This window comes from Erinaceus europaeus, chromosome 4, assembly GCF_950295315.1.
Source record: "Erinaceus europaeus chromosome 4, mEriEur2.1, whole genome shotgun sequence".
NCBI lineage: Eukaryota > Metazoa > Chordata > Mammalia > Eulipotyphla > Erinaceidae > Erinaceus > Erinaceus europaeus.
This window is the reverse complement of record NC_080165.1, coordinates 97,337,619-97,357,144: the sequence shown is the minus strand read 5'-3', so window position 1 is coordinate 97,357,144 and position 19,526 is coordinate 97,337,619. Positions and strand designations below refer to the sequence as shown.

The 19,526-nt window shown below is 45.4% G+C and overlaps 1 protein-coding gene across 2 annotated transcripts in view; it reads right to left on the bottom strand.

Annotated features, from left to right (window-relative positions):
- LARGE1 (LARGE xylosyl- and glucuronyltransferase 1) overlaps positions 1 to 7,210 on the bottom strand; it is a 705,604-nt gene extending 698,394 nt beyond the window's left edge. For both annotated transcript variants that reach the window (XM_060190108.1, XM_060190109.1), the window contains exon 1: positions 6,190 to 7,210. The gene's annotated coding sequence lies outside the window, so the exon portion shown is untranslated. The remainder of the gene's footprint in view (positions 1 to 6,189) is intronic.
- Between the last annotated feature and the right edge of the window lie 12,316 nt (positions 7,211 to 19,526).

Genomic DNA, 19,526 nt, shown 5'->3' with positions numbered 1-19,526 from the left:
TCAATTTTTCTCCTCCTTCTCCTTCTTCCTCTTCCTCTTCCCCTCCTCCTTCTCAAAATATTTTTTTCTTTCTTTTTAAATCTTTTATTTATTGATTATTGGATAGAGACAGAAAAATTGAGAGAGGAGGGGGAGATCAAGAGACATCTATAGCCCTGCTTCACCACTCCTGAAGCTTTCACCCTGCAGGTGGGGGCCAGGGGCTTGAACCCATATCCTTGTGAACTGTAATGTGTGAGCTTAACCAGGTGCACCACTGCCTGGCTGGCTTCAGGTAGCTTCTGAAGCCCGGAGAGGTTAAGAAGAATCTTAAGACTACACAGAAATTAGCCTAGGATGATTTAAGAGTAAAACACATATCTCCTGACTTCATTAAACCACTCTGCCTCCTCCTAAAAAGAAGAAAGGTTGACAGAAACAAAAGATGCATGCAGACACACACACACACACAAACACACACACACACACACACACACACACACAGAGGCTTCCTATATCACCACTGTCCTTCTGGCTCCTCTTTCTGAAAACAAAATATACTTGGCCCTGGGATCACTGCTGCAACTGATTTTCCATCCTAATATCTGTCATCAGATACAGGGCTGGATTTTATCCTTACTACAGTTTCTTCAAAACACATGCTTTATGCACATACACATACAGGCACTCGCACACACAAGCACGCATACCCTCAATATCAGGAAGCTCTTCCTTCCCCAGCAGCAAAGTTTAGGCCGATGCTGAAATAATTCCAATGCCAGGACCTTTCTGGCATGTTAAACGTGGCCATAACTCTCCCCAGAATCAGATCAGACAAAATGGATTTGTTCTCCTAGAGAAGGATCCCCTCTGCCCTCTCTCCACCCCCACACACTATATCACTTGTCAAGTTGCATTGTCATTTCTCCCACTGCTGCATAATCACATAATGAAAGCCCCAGATGTAATTCATGTGCACAACAGGACAGACTCATGGTTGATGGGAACTCTTTCTTTACTTGCATTGAGAATAGGTGTCCCCCTACCCCCCCCCCCCAAGAACCCACTGTCTGTTGTAAAGAGAAGGATAATGGGCACAAGAGAAAATTCCTCTCTGTTATTAACAATATGGGATAATCAAAAAGTACTCTTGGACCTCATCCAGCAATGGGGCTTGCCACCATATTTTAATATATGAGAGCATAAAATTAAGGTACAGTCACCAACATGGAATCTTATTGACTGCTCACCCAAACAATCTACTATTTCAGGATCCCAAGCTTTTCTTTCTACCTGGAATTTCCTCCTTCCTACTGTCCTTGTAAACCCAGACTCTTCCTCTGAGCAAATCTGTATGATAGCAGCTAGCCCACATCAATGGTTCAAGTTCTCCCCCACCATCACCAAGGAAAAAGAAAAAGACTACCTAAACATGAAACCTCCACTCAGTGCCTAATATCAGCCAGGTAACAGGCTTTAAAAAAAATATATATATATACATATATATATATGTATATATATATATGTATATATATTAGATAAAGACAGAGAGAAATTCAGATGGGAGTGGGAGATTGATAGGGAAAGACAGAGACGCCTACAGCCCTGCTTCAACACTGGTGATGCTTTCCCCCTGCAGGTGGTGTTTAGGGACTTGAACCTGGGTCCTTGCACACTATAATGTGTGCACTTAACCAGGTGCACCACCACCTGACCCTGGTAACAGACTTTCAATTATTAGTTGAGTTAAAAGGAGAAAAGTCTCTTAAAATACATTTAATTAAGACTTGACTTTACTGGCTGCTGCCTACTGTTCTCCAAATGTCACTGTGGTGACAGAAGGGTTGAGGACGCAGGTGCCTCTCAAAGTCACTTGCTCCAGAGTGAAGCATCAAGCATGTGTGGACTCAAGCGGCAGGGTGCCTGGGTTTCCCACTCCCAGACCCATGCTCCCTACTCAGATATGTCTGGCTCACCAAGCCCTTTTTAAAAAAAAAGACCATATTATTCTGCCTCATCTTTTCAGAATTCCTCTCTGTCACCTTGCTTCCCTGAAATCCACAAGACTTTATTCACTCCTTTAGGACCAGTATCTGCCTTTTCCAAGCCCAATTTTCACTATTCGATGCTCAATGGCAAACCTAATAGTATGTCCCTGCTTCAATATCTTACCCCTTGGCTTACTGTACCTATGAGGATGAACCTATAAAACCTTAATAGCAGAAATAAAGCCTTATGTAGACCATTTCCCCTAACCCACAACAACGGTCCCCCTTAAACCAAACTAAATAAGCACTATACATATGGGTAGAGGTCTACCTGATGCCAGTGCTCAGGGAAATCTGTGCGGGTTCACAGGCTCCAAACCCTGAGTCTAATTCTATATGGTGAGTTGAGTCTTGCAGAATGCTAAGACCTAAATCTTTGAGCCACCTGACCCCCCTCCTTTTTTTTTTCCCCTGTGCCAGTATTCTGTCTGGACAGTCTCTCTTTTCAATCTACCTGTCATCTTTCTATTCACCTCTAGAATCAGCTTTTTGTATTCATTTAAATTTTAACTGTATGTGGCCAGGGAATTAACTCATGCCTCACTTAGAATGATACTGCTTAGCAGTCTCCTGGGCCCATATTTTTTTAAGGTAGAGACAAGCAGGGAAAAGAAAGTGAAAGAGACCACAGCACTGAAGCTTCTTCCAATGTGACAGTGGCTGGGTTCAAACTTGTGTTTCACACAATGCAGAGCAGTGTACTATCCAAGTGAGCTATTTCACTGGCCCTGGACCCACTTTTTCTTTCTTTATTTTATTTGTATTAGATAGGACAGAGAGAAATTGAGAGGGGATGAGGAGAGGAGGATAAGAAGGGGGAGGAAAGACAGATCGTGAAGTTGATCCCTGCAGCTGGGGAGGAGGCAGGCTCAAACACAGGTCCTTGCACTTGGTAATATGTGTGCTTAACTAGGTGTAACACTGCCTGCCCCCCCCACCTTTTCGTTGTTACTATAATTATTATTTTTTTTTATCTAGAAAGAGATACAGAGAATAAGAAGACACACCAGAGCACTATTCCATCATCCATGGAGCTCCCCCACTGTCATCCACAGTGCTCCCAAATAGTACAGAGTCTGGAGTGGAGGGTCTTACATATATGAGACTCAAATATCCCCTGTTCCTCAAAGAGTCTGCTTTACTAAGACTCGGCCACTGTGGGAAAGTTTGAGCAATGAAGCTTTGATGTTCAATGAAGTAGAATTATCTTCCTATTCTGCTAGAAGAAACCTAGACACTAAAAGATCTAATATTGTTAAAAAGGGACCAGGGATCTGGCTCAGTGGGTGGAGCACGTGCTGAGTGTGATCCCTTACAACATAGGAGATCACTAAGGAAAGAGACATGTGGAACACCATGGATGGCAGAACAGTGTTTTGGTGTCTACACCTCTTTTCTTTCTCTTCTCCCTCTTATAAAAATATATAACAGAAAATTGGGCCAGGGTGTGGGGATGGGGGGTCAGAAGCAGAACTCATGCACAAGACATAGATAAATAGTGGTCCGGGAGGTGGCGAAGTGGATAAAGCATTGTACTCTCAAGCATGAGGTCCTGAGTTCAATCTCCGGCAGCACATGTACCAAAGTGATGCCTGGTTCTTTCTCTCTGTCCTCCTATCTTTCTCATTAATAAGTAAATAAAATCTTTAAAAAAAAAAAAGACAGATAAATAATAATAAAAGTCCAGAGAGCACCTGAGATAAAGGTGCAAGCATACTTTCATAGGCTATGTTATATCTGCATAAAATAAAAGCAATGTATGCACTTTGAAGGGGATGACAGTGAGAAATCTGAAGTTTAATGGAGTGTGTACTGTAGTCTATTAAACTCCACTGGGATCCTAGTGGATTCTTAGACCTCCATCTAGAACAGGGACAGTATGATTTTTATGGAAAAATGCAGGAGATATATAGCCCGAAAACCAAAAAAGTGGAGCTGTGATAACAAACCCTTAAGGAAATTTAAGAGTGAACAAGGTCTAATGTCCAAAAAGAATGGAGTTTGCTAGAGGTTCTATCTCTCCTCAAACAGTAGAGCTCATATGCTCACACATAACAGCAGTCTTTGCAGGTTCTCAAAGCAGTTTAACCTGCTTTGAGGGATGTTTATGCAGTTTAACTTGGTTAAACAGCTGAAAGCCTCAGTATAAGCCAAGGAGCACTAGGGACTGACATTAGTTCATGAGCCCTAAAGATAAAAGTCCCAGCCTTTTGTAATAGGAGTCATTCACTGGTGGTGGAATAGAAAACTAGTCCCCTCTAGTGTCCTGCCACTGTAGGTGGCTGAGAAATGGAGAGAGACACTCTTTGAGTTCATGAGCTTCAGCTCTCCACAGATACCCAGAACCTAGAGGAGTCTCTGAATCCTTCCCGAGAGAGCAACAATGTACTCCCAGGACCCAGGAATTTATGCCCAAGGCCCTTAAGAGCAGAAAGTTAACCCACCAGCCAGCAGACTTCATTAACTGAACTTGCTATGGATCCTGCCCACTCCAGAGTGATAGAATCTTCCCTTTAGAAAAGCTCTTTCCTCTTTGGGAATGGGGGTGGAGGGGTATCCTTTCTCCACCAATAACTCTTGAAAACCTAGTAAGATTTCAATCCTGATGGCTCTGGTTTCTTTGTTCCAGTTAGTTTTATTCCCTCCAGTACGGAATTAACAGGCAGGCTTGATAAATGTGTGTACTCTGCAAGCAATTTTCACTAAAGTAAAGTACTCTTGGAAAATCAAGGTGCACTAAGAAATGTGTTAAACCTTAAAGCCAGTTTTTTTTTTTTTCCTCCAAACCCCCAGGGAGGTCTCAGCAGGCCCATAAGTAAATTCATTCATGTGAGAGATGGGGGAAAAAAATGAAAACACCACTTGTTCCTTTCCTAAATTAGAGCCTTTCCTTATCTTAAGTCTGTCAAAGCTAACTCCCAGAGGTGGGAAGACAAGGAAGGTGAGGAGAAAAATTAACCTGAGGTAACTGTCTCCCAGGAGTGAATAAGCACTTCGACTGGGAGCTGCATTTAGCTGTGGTGAAAGCCTCTAACTGTCCCCTCTCTCCTGGAGATCTCCCCACTTCCCTTAGAAGTAGAGGCCTGTGGTCCCTCTTGAGGCACTTACATAAGGCCCCCGCAAAACTTCCTATGACATTCACAGAAAATGTAGGCTGTTGTTATGCTCCCTGGGGAGGTCATTTTAATGGACTGACTGACAAAATTCATGGGACGCAGAGTTCAGCAGAAACCTGCTCAACCAAGGTACAGCAGGCACAGGGAGGAGGAAAAAATGAAATTAAATTAAATAGGGTCACCAGGCCAGTATGGATTCCACGTAGGAGGGACAGTCTGCGCCTTCTGAAGTGACCCATTTAAAGTAACATTGTTCCAGGGGGAGGCTCATGGAGTTAATAAATTTCAAATAAGCTAAGGCAGGCTTGGAGAACCGAGGTTCCTTAGGAAGACAAATTTAAAAGGCAGCACAATGGACACAAGAACTCGAAGGTGCACTTGGGGATCTGTCACTACACCCTCCAGAAACAGTGGCTTGTCCGGATCTTACAGGTCCATCAATCAGTCACCCTAAGCAGCTTGGTCTAACAGAACTACACTCTCTTCCCCCATCCCGCTGTCACCTAACCATTACTGTCTTAGAGAGGAGACTGGAAGCTGTGACAAGCTGTGGCTGGCTGCTCAACCCCAATCAGCCTCTAGAAAGAAAGTTCCTCAGACATCACATCAGATGGGGCAGATGGGGGCTCGCCAAACACTGAAGGTTCTTGCAAAGCGAGGCTTTTCACAGCTAACAAGCCGGGCTGGGGTGTCATCGGTGGAGCGGGTCGGTGCGAGCAGGTCACCAGTGTTAACGGGACGCTTAACAGCTCCAGGCTCCCTCCGTGAGCAGCCGAGTGGCAGTGCAAGGCCCTGGGACGGGTCCTGGAGACACCAGGGACTTGGGCGCTTGCACCTCCAGCCGCTCCATAACTGGGGGGCCCGGAACGCAGAAGGGGAGGCCCCGGCTCCCTCTTCCCGCGAGCATCCCCAGCACCACTGGAGTCAGCTACAGGTTCAGAGAACTTGTGGGCGCCGCGCCCCGAAGCGCCCCGCGGCGGCAGCAGGGCACCCTCCTGCACCCCCGGCACTCCCTGCAACACCCCCCGGGACCCCCGAACTCTTACCTTGGCGATGACTGCAGCCGGGCAGTGGGAGACCGCGGAGGGGCCGGGCGGGGCAGCCTAGGGAGTGTGGGGGGGTCGGGGCCAGGGTCCAAGCCAGAGCCGCAGACTTCAGGGCAGCCCCCGGATCCGAAGGCGGCGGCCGACCGAGTCCGGGCCGCCGGGGCAGCGCGCCGTCCCTCCTCGCTCTTCCTCGGGCGCCGCTACTGGAGCCGCTCCCTGCCCGGGGGACGATTCCAAGCCAGGGACGCTCCGCATGGGCGGGGGCCGGGGTGCGCTCCGGGCCCGGGCCGGGTAGGGGGTGCCTCGCGGCCAGTTCCTCCACCCGCGCTCCCCCTCAGGGCCGGGCCTGTCCGCACCCGACCAGGCGAGGCGAGCGCGGCCGCGCCCCCAGCCCCGGGCTCCCGGGCATAGGCAGTCCTGCCGGGCCGGGAGCCGAGCGCGGCGGCGGGGGGGGGCTGCAGCCGGCTGCAGCGCCCCCTCCCCCCGGGCCTGCGCCGCTCCGGCTCCGCGGGCAGCAGGCACTGGAGAGGGCCCTGCCCCGGCCTGAGGTGCGGGGACGGGGGCGCGGGGCCGGCGGAGGCGCCCCGGGAAGGTCACCAGAGCGAAGGCGGGGCGCAGCGCGGTGGGTGCGGGGAGCCGAGGCGGGCGGCCCCACTGCCACCGAGAGCGCTCGCCAGCCTCGGCCGCTACCGCCGCCTCGAGACGCGCCGACTTCCCCGAGCGCCCGACGCCCAGAGCTGGGCGGCCAAGGCAGCTGCCGCGGGCAGCCGAGCGCCGCTGGCCGGAGTCGGCGTGCGGTCCACGCCTCCCGCGCCGGGCCGGGCGGGGGCTGCCTCGCGGGGACCAGCAAGGGGCACGGGTGGGCGGGCGCTGGGCTTCGGGCTCCGGGCTCTGGGCTCCCGGGTTGGCAGCCACCGCGTGCACAGAGCGCAAGGCTCGATCAGCAGCTGCAGTGTCTGTGTGTCTGTGTCATGTCTGTGCAGCTGGGGGGGACCGGGAGCCCCGGCCGGGCTGCCAGGGGGCGGGGCCAGAGCCCGCCGAGGGCCCGCCTCCACCCCGTGACCACCCCGCCGACCAATGCGATGCTCCGCAACCGTGCGGCCCGAGGCCCCGCCCCCTCCAGGCCCCACCCACCACCGAGGCCCCTCCCCGCGACCGCCTCGCTCGCGGGCTCGCTGGAAGAAGCAAGACCCGGAGCCCGGCTTCCAGCCCGGGTCGGGATCCAGGGTTGCAATCCGGAGCTCCCCGCCCTGCTCCCCCCACTCGGGCCGCTCTGCGCCGCCTGGGGTTTAGCCAGCCTCGAGCAAAGAGGGGGTTGGGAAACGGGACGAGTCCGCAGCTGCCGCGCAGAGACGTTTGCAGGCAGGGAAGCAGGCAGGCAGGGCCGTGTAGCCTGTGCGCTCTCCATGCCCCGCTCCTCGGTGCAGAACGTGGGGCAGTAGCAAGTTTACACACACACACACACACACACACACACACACACTTCCACTCAGGCCGCCGCTGCTGTGGAAGGTGGGCGGGCTGTGGGGCCGCCTAGGTCTGGGAGAAGCCACGTTGAAGGGTTGAGGCAACACCGCTTTTGCACTTTGGATGTAAGAATCCGGCCGAAGACACCTAGTTCTTTCAGGGAAGCTGCATTTCTTTGACCCCACACCCGTTCCCCCCTCCTTTGCAGGCACCGAGCACCTCTCCCCGTTCCACCCCACGTTGGCTCTTTCCCTTTTGTCACAGCACCCAGCGCGCTCCATCCCCCTGAGCGGGCTTCCAGCACCCCAGTCCCTGCAAATGAGGGTGGGGCGCCAAGAGTGCGCCCAAGGCACGGGAGAGTGGGGTGCAACTGGTGGAGAGGTAGTGAAAACGGTGTGGTGCGGGCGTGGGGGTAAATGGAAGGGAGAAGCCTGAGGCGAAACCCCAGAGAAAAGCGCAGAGCGGCCAGAAGGGAGAGCCAAGACAACTCTGACACCAAGACCCGAGCTCCGGCACGCGATCCGGCTCCCGGGTTTTTCCTCAGCTCATGCCCAAGGTTTCGGGGTCCCCTTCCCACCACCCACCCCCCTTGAGTCCCCACCTCTCCCTATCCCGGCTGGCTGCAGGGCCTTGGCCTCTGCTCCCAACGCTTCTCTTTCTTTGTAATTGGGTTCAGAATCAGCAGCGAGAAGCCCACCCTCGTTCTGGAAGGGTGGAAAGAGGATGCAAAAGCAGATGAAGTGGGGAGGGGACGAATGCTTTAGAAAGGGGCGCGAAGCCCGGGCTGACAGCGCTCCCCGAGGTCAGAATCAGGGCCCCAGAGCTGCGGAGGCTCGGCCCCTGCACCCCAGCGCCCCTGCAGACCTGGCTCCTGCCTAGGTCACCAGTCCTCGGCCTCCAGGGCTCCTTAAGCAGCACCCCAGTCTGTCTCCCTCCCCACCCCCCCCCAAGCATCGCCGGCTGTGCCCCAGTTCTGGAGCGCGTTTTACCTAATTCTAGAGGCAGACCCGGCCGAGAAGGCATAAAGGAGGTCGTGGTTGCATGGCAGCGTTCCCCGGCGAAGTAGTAAGAACCGTTTGCCTTAGATCTTCGGGATAAGTTCACTGCGAACTGGGGTTCCTTTGGTTTATCTCTGCAGGGATGCGTCTCACTTTGCACGTTTGCGGAGACTGGAGATCTAACCTGGTTTGGATGTCATCACCACCTGGGATTAGAACTTTGAATGATAAAATATTATCTGGTATCCTAAAGATTATTAAAGTCTCAAATGCTATCACCACCTGGGAGAAGAACTTTGTATGATAAAATATTATCTGGTATCCTAAAGACTATTAAAGTTTCAAAGTTTAATGCCAAGCATTTTAGCATCATTGTTCCTCCATTCTTCGTCTGGCTTGCAGCTCTGTTCTACCATGCACCGAAAATAAGAAAATTGCATTCTGATGATGATGGTGATGATGAAAATTAACTGTCCTTCCTACTCTGTTGTTCCTTTCCTATTCCAAACCTGGTAAATATAAGGCAAGAATTTGGACTTTCTTTGTATTCATTGCTTTGCTTCATTTAAATTAGTGGTGGAAGTACATTAACATATTAACAAAGGTAATGTGATGAAGGAAAGGAAGAGAAACCTGAAATTTACCTGTAAAGGAGAAGTAATGGAATAATATTAGAAACTGAAAGATAAGCATGTGGAAAAGAAATGTCTCCGTTGTAATTGCCCATGTGTAGAACAATCTCTAGACTGGATTTTCGAAGATAATTATAACCGTGGTGAGGGAAGGGAGCAATATTCACTCTGGTCAATAAAGTACATTGAAGACATAAGTCATTATTTGGGGATTTCACAAGGATTACTTGCATCAGTCAATAAGCACCTTAAATGTGTAAAAGTCTATGAATTTCAGTTTTAAAGCCAAAAGTAAATCTAATGCTCTGAGTGATAAGAATGTTGCCAATGTTGAATAGTCCACAAACCCTTCTGTTAATAGCTCATCAAATCCCATCAAAGTCCCACTTTTAAAGAATTCTTTGAATTCCTTTGCTGCACCTTTGGGAGGAGGGGAATACATATATATATGTAAAGAAATAAAAGAAATAAAAGAAAGAGAAAAGAAATGTAAGGTGATAGATCTGTTATTTCTCAAGAATCTGCACTGTTCTTGATAGGAATGTAGAAATTAAAGAATATTGAACCTCTAAGCCATCTTTTATCTATTTATCTCCACACAGTTAATGCATTTGTCACTGAAAAGAAATCAAAAGGTCTAGTTTTTTCCTTAGGCTTGGGGAGACCTAATCCTAAAAAGAAAACTAGCCTTAAAATAACCACTAGGGGGCCCTAAAAGCATCTTAAAGAGGAAGCCAGAAACCCTGCTCTCACCTCTTTATTCCTGGTCTCATTTTAGAGTTCTTACTGAACTGGGATTTATGAACAAGTAGGGAGCACAGGGCAAAGTTTAGGAGGCAAACTGAGTTTTTGTTTTTAAAAGGCCATTCTCCCATTTTGACTCATAATGATTCAAGAATAGTTTCTCAGTTTTTTCTTGATTCCAACACTCCCTTTACACACACACACACACACACACACACACACACACACACACACACACACACACGGTTGGGGGGGAACTGTATTTATCGAAATTAAGGTGGCCTTAGTCTTACATTCCTAAAGATAACCCAGTGACTTTTACTATTATTACAAAGAGAACTTTCTATTTAAGAATTGAAGGCTATTTATTCAATGTTTTAATTATTCTTTAAGTGCTAGGTTGCCAGGTGGAAGAATTTAGCAAACTATTTAACAGGGTACCCATCAATCAACTTAATGGGGTATCAAACCAACCATAAGAACTCTATCATTGAAGCTGAGTCTTGGAAGCTACTGGTAAGCCTGGTATAATTTGTGGGAGTAGAGGGCAGTTAGAGTGATGGGGGGGGGGGGTGTTTACTGTGAACACTGACCTAGTACAGCCTATATGGAAGGATTTCAGTGTTTAAACAGGTAATGTTAAATTTGTCAAAACAACTGATGGCTTGGCCATACATAACATTGCCCAAAATGATTTTGTAGGCTTTGATATCTTACCAATAAATTTTTCGGGTACCTGAATAGTTTACAGTCATATACTTTATTTTCTACTTCCTACATGTCAATAAAAGTAGATGTTTTTTAAGAGGGTAAATATTCAAATAGTATTAAGTTAACTACAACTTTAGGCCAGATAGATCAAAACCATTTGGCCCTGTCAGTATCTAAAATAGGGAGATTTTCAGATACCACTAAAGGGCACAAAGTGCAGTGATATCAAATATATTACTGTAGATGCTAACCATTGGATTTTCATGGAAAACAAACCCTAACCAGCCTGGTTATAATAATAATTAATTATTGCTATTCTAAACTGTTGTATGCTTTACATTGGGTTGTTCTAGATCTCCCCCGCCAAGAGAATTGGATCAGTCCAGTTAGTTTCGCGGCGCTTGGCCCCGCCCCAAGGAACCCCGCCAGAGTTCCAGAGTTCCAGAGTTCCAGGGTTCCAGAGTTCCAGAGTTGGAGAGGGAGAGAGGGAGAGCCCAGAGAGGGGGGGGGGGGCGTGAGGGGGCTTTTTATAGGGCGACAACCAGGATTGGTTGAAGGGGGCACTGCTAGGATTTCGCAGGGCGTAGTAAAACCTGGGGGCGGAGACTGCATCAGAATAACTCCTCAGCAACACTAAACTCTTTCTAAGACTTCAAGAAACCTTTTGCATTCTCTTTAAGATTCACATTTCCCCTAGTCCTATGCCCGCTTCACTGGGGGTGGGGGTGGGGGTGGGACACAGTCTTTTGGTGGTGGGAATGGTGTTTATGTACACTTCTATTAATTTTTAGTTATATAAATCACTATTTAATTAATATGAGAGGAGAAAAATTGATTGCATGTCTCAAATTTTTAATGGACAGGCTGAGTCTTTGATAGGCTGACTCTCTTAAAAGCTTAGACCGGGGAGAACAGAAGCAACTGGTGGCACAGCTATATACAAATAATGTCAAAGGACATAAATTATGGTGATGTTGTGTATGATACAGCAAATCCTAACAAAGGGATTTTTCAAAGGTAACTTAACTGCCAAATAATGTGATTATAGCAATAACTATCTATTGCCTTCTTAAACCCTAAGACAAGAGGAACCTCCCACTTCCTCTATAGAATCTATATTTCCCCCAGTCCTGGAACCTCTAGGGTAGGGCTCACTTTCCTGCATGCTTCTCTCAATTCATACCAAATGATATTGCATCTGCCAATTCTAACCTAATCTATGCAATGAATACCACCTCAGCATGCTTCACTTCAGACTGTGTCCAGAGACGTCAGGCATTGAATGTCAACCCTCATTACTCTGCTGAGACCTTTCCTTTTACTGTATTCTCTAATTCCATTCCAGGAGGTTCACTTCCTAACAAAGTCCCAAAACCTAGATACAGACCAGGTCCCATGAGATAGGGCATATGTTCACATGTATCCATAAATTGGGGCAAAATATATACTTGAAAATAAAAGTACACAATAGTCTGCAGTGAGTCAGTATAAAGTTCATAATGAAATAGTGTCTACTTAGACTTAGATACCCTCCTCACCTACTTCCTATTACAGTTCTCTCACTCACTCCAAACCTAACCTTATCAAAGCAAGGACTACATAAGCTGAATAAGGGCAAGAGACTGGCATACATTAATGATGACTCTTTAGTCACTGTCAGGCTACCCCATCAGCTGGAGCCCTAATCGGGGTATCCTGAGATTCCCAAATAGACATGATAGGCCTAGACCTCGAATAAATCCCTCTCTCCATTGTTAACAGTCATTTCTGTCAGTAACAACACAATAGACCCCTTTGAGGGCCCCCATAGGACCTTGCCCTCAACTTGGATCAACAACAGTAGAAAATATTCCATCCTCCAAAGGGAGGATGGATGACATACTCTATGCTACACCTGAGGAAGGTGGGTCCTGAAACTGGGGTAACTTGGAATGTTCCTACTCATGACCACAGAATGTGAGCTCAGATCTACAGGAATGCAGAGGTCACATAGGCTCCTAAGCTGAATATGGGCCCCAGATCACATCAAACTGATGGGGTTTACAGTAAACAATATTTATACCCCTTTCCCATATTTGACAGCTACTCTCTTCCCTGATCCAGCTTTCTGGTCCTTTTTCTAGCCATGACATCATCTCCCCAGATAATAACTTGGATCCACCTGCATATCAGATTTCAGGCTCAGGGGAAAAAAGAAAAAAAATTAGTATAGCCACAGGCCCTTTGAAATATAACTAAAATATGCCTACTAGCTATTGAAAAAATGGAGGACCCCCCCCAACACTTCATCTGCACTGTTCCAGCCTTTAGGTCCATGATTGATCAACAATTTGTTTGGCTTTGTATGTTAATTCTTTTTTCAACCACCAGGTTCCAGATGCTAGCATGATGCCTACCAGACCTCCCTGGACAGACAACCCCACCAATGTCTCCTGGAGACCCAGTTCCCCAGATCCCCACCCCATTAGGGAAAGAGAGACAGGCTGGGAGTATGAATCAACCTGTCAACACCCATGTTCAGTGGGGAAGCAATTACAGAAGCCAGACCTTCCACCTTCTGCATCCCACAATGACCTTGAGTCCATACTCCCAGAGGGATAAAGAATAGGAAAGCTATCAGGGGAGGGGATAGGATAGGGAATTCTGATGGTGGGAATTGTGTGGAGTTGTACCCCTCTTATCCAATGTTTTTTGTTAATGTTTCCTAAAAATAAATTAAAAAAATGAAAAAAGAACAACATTTGGATGTAGTAGTAGAGTTATGTGTAGCTTGAAGAGGAAGAGAAGATGGGACTTTAAAAAAAAAGGGAAGGCACTTATATACAATATTGACAGATAGTTGTAGAAATAATAGTTAACCCATATATGCAACCTTAGGAAAACTGCTGTAGCTTACAGTAGAGGAACCAGAGATTCAGAACTCTGCTGGTAGGAACAGTATGGAATTATACCTCTGTTGACATGTAATTTTGTAAATCAATATTAAGTCACTAATAATTTAAAAAGATTCAAAATAGCACACCTAGAGAAAAACCTGTTTATCCCCCAACCAGTGCAAATCATGTTCTCTGCAATCACATTTGAAATAAAAATGTAAGCACCATGCTAGAAGTAGTCTTCTGTCATTCAAGTCAATAACCAAAAGACATTCCAAAGCAAAACATACTGCCTCCATCCAGGACTAGGCAGAGAACAAGTCATTTGCTAGCTGAATTAAGAAACATCAAGGAAGAAAAAAAAAAATTAACAGTAGTACAAGTATGATTTGAACATAATTTAACTCAGAACAATCAAGTCTGTAATTGAGGCATGAGAGACAGGAAATAGGGACAGTCTTTCTGAGTGGCATGAAAAATAGTGCAGGCCCCCATCATCATATTCTTTAAGCAGGCAAGACACAGGTATTCCCAAAATAGCATTATTAACTTCCGGAAGACTTGCCACTGCAAACCTCAGAGCCAGCTAATTAGAACAAATTTGGCTAGAGATGGAGAATTTCATTGTCTCTAGGAGATGGGGGTTATTTGCTTACTGCTGTGAAAGTCCATCAGAATAAAACCTTGTCAGGTACATAACTCATTGGCCATCTTAGGATAAGATGCGTAACTGCGAACGCAAAGCTTCTCTGGAAACAGGAACGAAAAATCAGGTGAATTTAAAGGACTTCCCAAACTTTTCTCTAAATATCATGCTCCCTGTCGGTAAAGAGAAATTCAAGTTACTGGACCATGAGATCCTCCAAACACAATGAAAAACAGAACAAAGGAAAATCCAAACATCAGGAAAGATATAAATTGTGTGTGTTTCTATTGAGACAGAAATTGAAAGAGAAGGGGAGATAGAGTGTGGGGAAAAACACCAGCAGCCTGGCTTCACTACTCATGAAGCTTCTCCCCTGCAGATGGTGACCAGGAGGTTTGAACCCTGATCCTTGAGATTGATGACATGTGTATTCAACCTGGTGCACCACCAACCACTCTCTACCCCACCATCAATATCCTTTAACTGAAGAAGATGATATATGTCATTTGAAATTTCAGACAAAAAGAAGCACAGCAGAAGCATTTGAGTGGCAATTCCCATCCCATGTCTTTCTTGCTCTAAGGGAGCCCTAGAATAAGATATCTGGAACCGGGAGTCGGGCTGTAGAGCAGAGGGTTAAGCGCAGGTGGCGCAAAGCACAAGGACCAGCATAAGCATCCCGGTTCGAACCCTGGCTCCCCACCAGCAGGGGAGTTGCTTCACAGGCGGTGAAGCAGGTCTGCAGGTGTCTATCTTTCTCTCCTCCTCTCTGTCTTCCCCTCCTCTCTCCATTTCTCTCTGTCCTATCCAACAACGACAACAACAATAATAACTACAACAATAAAACAACAAGGGCAACAAAGGGAATAAATAAATAAAATAAATATTAAAAAAAAAAGATATCTGGAACCTTCCTATACACAGAGATCAGCTGGGGAACCTTGTGAAAATGCAGGTACTGACTCAGTAGCTCTGGAATAAGACCGGAAATGGTTTTCTAGCATGTTCTTGTGGATGAATCATGCTTTGAGTAGCAAGCATTTGTTTAAAGGGCCTTTGTTGGTGCTCATTAATATCTTAGCTTATTCCTAAGGGAAATACTAAGGATATTGTGTTAATAGGGTTCCCCCAAAAGTGAACCCCTAGATGAAAATTTGAGGATCAAGAAGCTTACTTAGAAAGTGATTGCAGGAAGTACTGCGAAAGTGTGAGGAAGTGAAATAGGAATGGAAGAATGTGAAAGAACGAAAGAGAGAAAAGCAAAGTGGAGCTAAATTATGTAAAATAACTTTGTGTTCAAAAATATTAACATGTGATTTAAATATATATATATATATATATATATATATATATATATATAGTGTTCAGTGTGGTAGCCATGAACTAAATACTACTACTGTGCATTTGAAATGAGGTTAGTGTGACTGTGGGATGGAAATTTTCTATTTAGTTAATGTTAGATGATTCAAATAGCAATATGTGACTACTGGTTAAGGCATTGGGCAATGCAAATATAAAACATACTATAGAGTTGTTTGGAAAACTAGAGAAGTATGTATTCATTCAATCCCTTCATTCATTGAGGGCTGCTCCTAGAAACTGTAGATTCCACTTCTATCAGTCTTTTCTGACCAGAGAATGCCCACATCGGAGAGTTACAGAGGCTCAAGATAGGAAGATCTCAGTGTGTATGAACACCACCCAGCAAAAATGGAGGTGACTCCCATGGTGTGGCTAGGGAACATGGACAAGGCACTGACAGCACTTGCTAAAATTAAGCCACATTTTATTTGGAACCTAACCTAGCTCCAGTTCTGCAAAAGCATGAAAAAGCCTAGCAGCTAGTCAGTTCATTCCATATCCCTGTCCACCAACACTGGTGTAAAACTTAGTCATTCACCTAGGCTGGTCTAATGAAGGTGACTCTCCAAATGTTGGAACACTAGACTCCTACTAACAGTGTTCTTTTCACCTCTGAACTACTTTGCTGCCAAGACTGATAGAACAGAAAGAGAACAACAGGCATAGAGGAAGACAGAAAACTCAATAAATTGGTGTCAGGATTGCTTTGAGCTGCAAGAAACTCAGTACTCAGCTAATCATACTTAAGTATCAATCTTACATAAAAAGAAATCTCAGGGTAGGGAGGTCCAGGCTGGGTGCAACAGCTCCCTGGTTTCATTAAGTACTCAGGAATTTCTATCCAACCTCCCACTCTGTAATAATAATCAGAACCTGGGATTTATACTGCCTCATGGTCACAAGGTGGCTGTGGTAGCTGCAAACATTGTTTTCTTAAAGCAGCACCCAAAATGAGGGTGGGGAGAAGGCAGGTTGAGAAAGCACTTTATCTTTGACTACATTTCCCCATTCGGACTAATTTAGGCTAGTGGTGATTCATACACTTGAGGATGACTTTTTTTAAAGGTTTTATTGGCAAAAAAAGGATAGGAAGTGACTCCTGGGTACCAAATAATAGCTCCTGTTCTAGTATCCTTGATGATGCTTCTGAGTCACTAAAGAGGACCCACCCCACAGTGACACTTAGCTAATTGTGAGTTTCTCATTTCTAAGAGTCAGGAGAATGAATTGATTGTCTAAATTATAGTTGCAGGTTTGCTTCCTTGCATCCAAAAGTGACCTGACCAATATAGAATATACATATACATATACATATACATATACATATACATATAATTTCCAAAGATCCAGACTCAGCAATCATCCACCTCCTTATCCCTGGGGAAGTGAGAGCTGATCCTAGAAGGTGACAAGAAGCCTCCTCTAGGGAGAAAAATCTGTATTGGAAATCATTGAGTATTTTACAGTTGGTTTTAAATGCCTTGTGAGCATTTACCAGCAGTTCCCATGCCCCACCCAACACCCATCATGCTAGATTGGTTTGTTACTAAAGAACATTCCTTTACCTAAGGATTTATTTAGCACTCCAGTCCCCTGCTGAGTTTTGAATCACCACTACTTGACTATCCCAAGACATTTTAGTCTACCAACCGAGAGAGGTTTCTTCCAGGATTTCTATCATGGAATCTGCACCCTACCCGTGGGTCTTCTTCAGATATGCATTCTCATATCTGAATTGAGAACTGCTAAGGATTCTCAAAACTGTTTTCTCTGTCATGATCACTGGACATTTGACCTTTATGTCTATATGTTGGGATCTGAGCATGCTGTGGTCATAGAGGTAGGGGATGTAGATTGAAGACCTCTGTGTTGAATGCGGCAAGACACTGTTCCCGTTAAATGTCCTCACCCAAGTCTTGAATTAATCTTGCTTCTGGAAGATTTGAATGTAGTTTGAAAACAATGAAAGGCTATTTCTGATCTTCTTTTACCTAGCCTTGTTAGAAAGTCAGGGATTTTTCATATTAATTTTTTAATGTGCTCACTTAAGATAAAAGATATAATCTGCATACACAAAATCATGTGGCTTACAGTTGAGTTGATTTTTATGCTTTCTATAGGATGGGAATTGTGACCCCTGGCCCCCACTTGCAGGAGGAAAGCTTTGCGTGTGGTGAAACAGTGCTGCATGTGTGTGTGTCTCTCTCTCTCTCTCTCTCCCTTTCTATCACCCCCTTCCCTCTCAACTTCTGGCTGTCTATATCCAACGAATAAAGATAATAAAAACATTAAAAAATTCAAGCATGGGAATTGTGGGAAAGGACTAAGCAGATCATGGCTGTAGCTCTGGTGATTCTTATACTTAACACTTTTCAAATCTAGTTCAGAGACAAGGCATTTACTGTGAGTAGCTAAATGACCGTACAAATACCGGACAAATATAAGGAGTGGTCATTGAATGTTCTTGAAAGATTCAGAAGGGACAAGCAGTGAGATAAATCTGCAAGACAGAGATTAGTATGGTTCATCTCATTTTTGAAGACTTCAAAAAGCAGAAGATCCTTGCTAGACATTGCATATGGGAGATGACTTGCTGTTAAAGGGAAGGCATGTCAGGCTTCCAGAAGCAACAAAGATCAGCAGGAGGGGTGAGCAGATAAAGTAACATGTATTTGGAATTGTAGAGACCAGAAAGCAGAGTCTAGACCTATTTGATAAATGGTATCTGAGCTCTTACTGTGTTACTTACTAGACTGACTACTGAGGATTTTAATAAAAATTAATACAGTTCTTGCTCCCTTAGTGGCTCACAACGAAGTGGATAGTGACAAAACAGAATAGGGGTAGATGGGGTAGGGGGACATATTTTTGTCATTGACTTCATTGTTTTTCCTCAATCACTAATTCCCATTCACCCAACCTTCGACATACCTTTCAAACCTATTCCTTTTGGACTTATCTGAAGTATTATTATTGCTGTAGATAATCTACAGCAATAATATCTCTTACCTAGAATAAAGAAAAATAAATTCCATTTATTTAAATTGTCTTTATTTATTATTGGATAGAGATAGGCAGAATTTGAGACAGAAGGGAGTGATATGGAGAGAGAGAGAGAGAGAGAGAGAGAGAGAGAGAGAGAGAGAAGTACCTGCAATACTCTTTGACCACTTGTGAAGCTTTCCCTCTTTTCCCTCTGCTGGTGGAAGCCAAGGGCTCAAACCTGCATCCTTGTGCATTGTAACATGTACACTCAATAAGGTGTGTCACCACCCAGCTCCCTGAAAGATAAATTTCCACATTGCCTAAAAGGGCCAGAATTTACTTTTTTTTTTGTCATGAGGATTTTCTAAGTTGGGGTTTGGTGCCAGGCTCCTGGTGGCCATTTTTTTCTTTCTATTTTATTTGACAAGACAGAGAGAAATTGAGAGGGAAGGGGAAGTAGAGAGGGACAGAGAAAAAGGGACACTTGCAGACCTGCTTCACTGCTTGTAAAGCTCCCCCTTGCAGGAGGGGAGTGGGGACTCAAAACCAGAGTTTACGTTTGTTAATAAGAGTAATACATTAGTAGCATCTTAAACACTGACTAAATTAACTCCACAAAGAAAATCTAGCATACATCTTAACTATCATATGTTTCCTTCTATCTTATTTATTCAGGTGCCTATAAATATCTAAAATCTTAGCCTGAGTCTTTTAGGTGGGAATCTGGAGTGCTAACTAGTGATTGGGGAGATAGCCAAGGGCACCATGTATTCTAAGTAGTAGAGTCAAAGAGAAACTCCAAGTTCAGAATTTCACTGGAAGGTTACAAAGGTAGTATCAGCCTTGAACTATCAATCATGTTGGGGGTCAGGTGGTGGCACACTAGGTTAAGTGCGCAAGGGCACACAAGGATCTC